Source organism: Thalia democratica, chromosome 6, assembly GCF_965202585.1.
Source record: "Thalia democratica chromosome 6, ktThaDemo2.hap1.1, whole genome shotgun sequence".
In the NCBI taxonomy this organism is placed as follows: domain Eukaryota; kingdom Metazoa; phylum Chordata; class Thaliacea; order Salpida; family Salpidae; genus Thalia; species Thalia democratica.
This window is the reverse complement of record NC_139170.1, coordinates 34,057,159-34,063,815: the sequence shown is the minus strand read 5'-3', so window position 1 is coordinate 34,063,815 and position 6,657 is coordinate 34,057,159.

Sequence of the window (6,657 nt, the reverse complement as noted above, 5' to 3'; positions counted from 1 at the left end):
AAATGAATAACTAGAGTTTCTTTTGTGATATACAATTCATAATCTATTGTAGTGGTGTTCTTTTTAGTGTGCATAGAACTTACTTACAGTGCAACGAAAACTTAGTAATGTAAAAAAGTATATTCAAAATAATGTTTGTTTTGTCTTTTTCTTCTTTTAAAAACTAATTATAAATGTAATTTTTAGTTCTAAGCATTACCTTTTTTATTAAGGCACTTAAAAAAATTTAAAAAGTTTTTAAGAATTTATTGATATTTTTACAGTCTAAAGTGCATAATTTTTTTTTCCAGTTTTTTAGTCAATCTCTCGAAAAGGTTAAAGACCACTGTTCTATTGCATAAAACATTTTTCTTAAGTTTTCTCTTGAGCAAAGCTTTTGTAGTGTTTAGGAACAACTGCTCTGGATACTTAAAATTATTTTTTGGTGTAAGAGTAGTATTTCAAAAAAATATAAATTTTATTTTCAAATTCACAAAATAGTAATAATTTAAAAAAAAGCTCTACAAGTCTTTATTTTTAAATTTTTATAACTTATAAAAATTTTAATTTAAAACTTGTAAAATTTTGATAAAAGTAAAAGTTTTGTTTGTGTTTTCATTCGAAAGTTACTAGTTATAAGTAAATCCAGGATACCACTCTTTGAAGTAAGTCAGACCAAAAATAGCCAGATTTACTTAAAATAACCTAATAAAATCTAATAAAAAACAAAATTTTCAAAAATGTAGATAAGCTTCAACAAATATGAACATATAAAAATAAAAGTTCTGTTAAATACAGTTATAATAAAAAAAAAGTTTATAAACTAAAAAATGTTTCCAATACTAGCTTATTGAAACTAGTCCATGATATTCTGAAAATATGGCAACCCTGCAAAGCTTCATAAACACTAATTAATAGAAAGTATAATCTAAGACCAAATTAACAATGGTTAAGCAGTTTTTTACTAACAAAAGTTTTTGTATAAGGTAGCACTGCAATTGATTTTATCCAATTCATTTTAAATAAGTTCTGAAGGTTTTAATAGATATTTAAACAGAAAATGTTTTTCTCACTTAATTTGTACAATTGTGAAAAGAAAATGCAGAAAAAAAGTTATATAATTTTAATATACTACAATAGCCTTATGTTCAGAAAATTTTCAAAACTAATTGTAAAATGATGAGAATAAAATATACATCTATTTTTAGAAAAATGTCGCTTTCAATTATAAAGATGTTTGTTTTAAACATTATATTATTACAATCTTTTTTATGTTTAAAATTATTCAAACGTTAATTCAAACTTTAAGCAATCTTTTTTACTCATTAAAAAAATCAATTGATCATATAATAATGTTATAGATAAAACAATCGAATAACTACAGGGTAAATATTCTTTAAGCAAAATAGCCAGCCTGGAGGACCAAAAACTAGCTTATTTAAAAAAAAAAACTTAAAGAAAAGTTAAGTTAAGGTCAAAAACTAAAAACTAACTGCTAATTAAGCTTGAATAAAACCTACAAAAGTTATAACAATAACAAAAGTTTTAATTACAATAAAAAAACATAACTTCAAACATAAGAAACATACTACACTTCGATTATGAAAAAAAAAACAGTCTGAATTATGCAAAATGAATTCTACAGAGAACATTCAAGATTATCAGTTTTGTCTTTTTGGTTACATTTTCATAGGCTACAGTTTTATATGCCAATATTAATAGTATTTTATGCAGGCGATTTATTAGATAAATATCTGAAACTTTGCAGACATTTTTGTTGATTGTTATATTTTAATAAGATAGTTTCTTTAGTTCTAAATTAAATATTTATTTTATTAATTTAGTATTGTAACTTACAGCTGTTTCAATTTTACTGTAGATAATATTTATAGTGAATTTGTTAAAGTATAAGCCATTACAATTCACAATTATTTGATTATTTAAAAACATTTGAGATTTTGCAGGTATGTATTTTAATGATAAATCTTATTGAAACTATTTTGTTTAATTTCTAACTTATGTATAGTAACTTTTAAATTAGCCAGTCAAAGTAGTCACTGTAGTTTAAGGAAATGTATCCTAAAGAGAGTCCATAGAAAATTACTAAATTAGCATAACTTTTTTTTTTAATTTTCGAGTGTACAGTTCAGCAACCCTGTAGCTATTATACTGGTATGGTTAAAAACACATTTGTAAACTAAAAAAGTTTACTAACCTTGTGTAAAAAAATATTTATATAATCAGGCATCCTACTACTTAGTTTCTCCACGTTTTTGAAAGTAAAGGTTTTATTGCCCATTTCATTAAGTGGGGTCCTAATAAAAATATTCAAAACTTTCTGAGTTAAACTTTGTTAAATCAAAACCTGGTGGTCGACATATGTACAAGAAAAGTTCTAGTATAAACAAAACTATGGTGTATCACTGTACTAAATAGCATAAAAATGTTGAAAAGATAGTGCAGTGCTACTTTAATTGTGTTTTATAAAAAATAACATTCTAAATGAAACATTAAAAATTATTTTCAAAAACTAAATCAAGATGTTATTGTTATACATTTAGTTTTATTTTAATTCTAAGTTTTTCTCTTCTTTTTCTAAACTTCTCAAATTCTAAGATTCTAAGCTTTATGACAATCCTTACAAAAAAAACATAAGTAAAGAATGAAAAACTCTTTTAAATAATGCAATAAATAAACAAACACAAGAATTTACTTTTTAAACTTAGTAGTGGACCATATTTTGATGTTTATAAAAAACATTTGATATTAGATAAAATATCAATTAAATTATGAAATATAAACGAAAAAACTTAAAACTATATTGCTTTTTTAGTAAATTTAAAGAATTACCATCTTGTTGTACATCATAAGAAAACTAAATTTTAAAAAATTATAATTACCAAGTGTAAATGTTCCTTATTAAAAAATCTGTTTGGTTGGAAGACTTACTTGAATAAACACATTATTTGAATCGAAAAAATCCATTTTAATTACTTATAATCCCCCATTTCAACATGCAACTTATATATGCAAATTAATTAGCTTGAACTTAGCTTGGAAACGTTTTTTAGGAACTTTATAAAAATGTCCAAACTTAAAGTTAAGACCCAATTATTTTCGTTATCTTATTAGCTAATTAATTTTTTTTTTATTCTAGAGAACAGTCCTTTGTCTATTAATTAAAAAAAATCCATTGAACTGGGGTTTTACTTTTTGAGTGGGGCCCATTTAAAAATTTTGTATCTTTTTTTTTTTTTTATACAATCTTTTCTCAAAAATTATTAATTTTTTTCGAATTTTTTTTTAAACATCTTATTAAAATGAGTTTATTGGTGTTGTAATTTTTTTTTAGTTTTTATTTTCAATTTTTTTTATACCATAAGCCTGAATAAACTTTTCAGAAAAATTCCAATTTTACTCGATTTTCGTATTTCAGATTTACAACTTTTTATGCTAAAACAAAATATTTTTTTATTCAAGTTTTTATTTGCTGTTGTTTTATTGTCATACCTAACTAAACTGTATCGTCAAATAAACTGTAAATAATATTTTGTAGCACTTATGTTGTCTTTGGTTTTAAGTTGATATTCACTAGTTTTCAGTTTGAGCTTCAACAACCAATCAGATGACTTAACTGAGATGTTTTAATTTTAATATCTTATTGATAGCTTCAAAATTATGACCAGAGATTTGCACTACTAGTGGCAAAATATTTGACTACTTTCAACTCTAGAGTTTTAGCGGGACGCTGAAGTCAGTTAGTACTAAAAAGTATTTTTATTGTTAAAAACTTATTTAAATATGAGGTGAGTGATTTAAATAAAAACTCTTACATGACTTTTTTCGTCTAATTTCAAGTGTTATTTTTTAAAAATAAACAAAGCACAAAGAAACATTTTTCTACTAAATTTTGATAGAAATGGGAACAAATCTCTAGCAAATGAGGGTAGTAAACTATGGACTATAATGTTAATTAACATAAAATATTAGGCTCATTTAATTGTAACAACTCGATTTGAGAGACTTTTAATAAAAGAACAATCCAATGGTTAAAGTTTGTATAGGTTATAAATGTAAATTAGTTTTGTGTGTTTAAGATTGTACCGAAGGCTACTACATCTAAGAATAGTCCCTACTAAGTATATTAATTGGGTTCTGTTTGCTTATCTAATCTAGAATGTAACATTTACTATTATATCTTAATCTTTTATTGACTACTACTAAAATTTCATTTAATAAGTTGTATTTGTTCCTTTATATAAGTACTTTTACAAATCCTATGATATGATTGGCTTGAAATGTTAAATATTTAATTACTAACACAATAACTTTTAAAATCAAAAAATGTAAATTAGCTAGTTTTGTATTCTTTTTTTTTTTATAAGGAACTTATTATCGTTAACAATTTTAGCGTTTTTTGTTTTGCTTTTTTCTTACTTTTCATCTATAAATTAATTTGCTTGATTTTAATAAAAAATTCTCTAAAAATTATTAAAGTTTATCTTGTTATCTAAGCTTTAGTTAAGTTACGGCTTGTAAATATACAAAGATCTATTAAAAATTGGAATAAATATTTTGTTTTTTAAAGTTTTACAGAGTTTGAATAGTAAAATTCGTACAAAACGATGTAACACCTTCGCTTTTGCCCAGAATCGTTGCAAACGGTAGAGTTTGAGACTGGTATTTTTACCTTAAAAAAAAACTATTTTTAAAATAAACTTTAAAAAAACCTTGTTGTCAGTTTTCTATTTGTCTCTAGAAATTAGTTCGAAAGAGTCAACAATAGTTAAAATTAAAACTGCAGAAAGATTTTTGTGTGACGTGATAATGTAAAGAAGAGCTTGAGTAAAAGAAAATAGGTTTTGAGTGTTTTACTTCAAGCGAGAAGAAAAGTTGTGCTGGATTGAACTCTAGTAAGGGCAGTCAAAATTACCACTGACAACTCTTTACTGACTTTTCGTGCACACTTGTGGTACATACCTATCTAAGTGATAAGTTTTTATGAACAGCTAGTTGTTGCGCTTAAGAGAACCTCGTAAAAGTTGCTGGTAGAATTGTAACGCTTAATTCACCTTTTGCGACGTTATAACCGCCTTTTTACTCGTAGTATATAAATCACCTAGCACAGTATGTTTATTTTTAGTTAGTATTACCAGATTTATCTGGTGCTCCACTAGAACGCCTGTAATAATTGAATTAACTTACAAAAATGTCGTTCAAGCGCTTATCGCTTGAACGACATAAAAAATAAAATTACAAAATCTAAATCGCGCAAAAAATTCCAAGCTAGTCTTTTTATAACTTGACCACGACGGAATCAAAGGTCGGGCGGTATAGTACATTATTTGGAGAACACTTACAAGTCTAAAATCTTATCAATAAAAATCAAAAAGTCTGGAAAATTTATATAGCTCAAATCCCTGAAACAAGTGTTCACTGGCGCTATGACAAATTAACACCAACAAACCAACCATGTGATCACTGCCACCAGAATGAACCTACAATCAGTTGTTGACAAACTACATTAAACTATTTATACAATAAATATTAAACCTTTAAAGACTATCTTAATTATAAAAGGATTGTACAAGTTTTTAACAATAACACTTTCAACACTAACAAAAGTTTGATAAATATTTAATAAAATTAAACTTTCTAAATCTTATATAACTAAACTAGAGAAAATCCAAATAACTTAAATTTTTCTTTAATAAAAAAATGTACATTTAGTTTATAAGCTCTAATTATTTATCACAAGATTTTGAAACGAACAATTAAAAATCTATTTTTATAATGTTATTCAAAATATTTCACTTTTACAACATTTTTAATACTTGCATATAAACTTTACAAAATTTTCCTTCATAAAAAAAGAATTAATTTAGCCAATTTACAAAAAAATATATAATTTTTGTTTGAAAAGAAATCAAACATCTGACAGTTATTAACACAACAAGTTTTTAATGTGTAAGCCTACATACCACATATTCAAATAAGTTAAAAAACTAGTTAATCAACTACTCATGCATTCGACTAATTACGCAATTTTTGTTATAAAGATGTTTGAGTGTTTATTTTTGTAATGATCAGATTACTTTAAACCTTTCTTTTTTTTTAATTATCTTTAAGCTGTATTTCTGTTAATATTTTATGAAATCTTTTTTTTAGTACTTTTACTAAGATAAAAACTTTTTTTTTTCGTTCAATGCTTTAAATTTTTATTGTTTTATAAATTAAATGCCTATTTTATTACTCTCATGACTTTCATTACATTTCTATAAAAAACAACACTCTTTAAAATATTTTTTAGAACAATAAATCTTATTCTTAGCTTAATTGTTTTACCAAGTAGAATAATGATATGCTACAAGCATACAGTTTACACGGTAATTCGCAAGGGAGTGTAGCTCTTTTTACAACAGTAAAAAGCTGAAGTAAAACTATAAACTTTAATTTTTTTGCGTAAATTAACTTTGGTAGATTTATTTTGACATAACAAAAACCAAGCAAACAATAGAAACATAATAGTAACAAACTATAAGTTTTGCTAAAAATGAGATTACTAAGTAATTGAATTCAAAATGCTACTTTATTAAAATTCTTAAACTTCGATTTAGTTATATTTCAAAGAAAAGCTTTAAAGAACACTAACTTAAATTTTCTAAATTATATTAAACA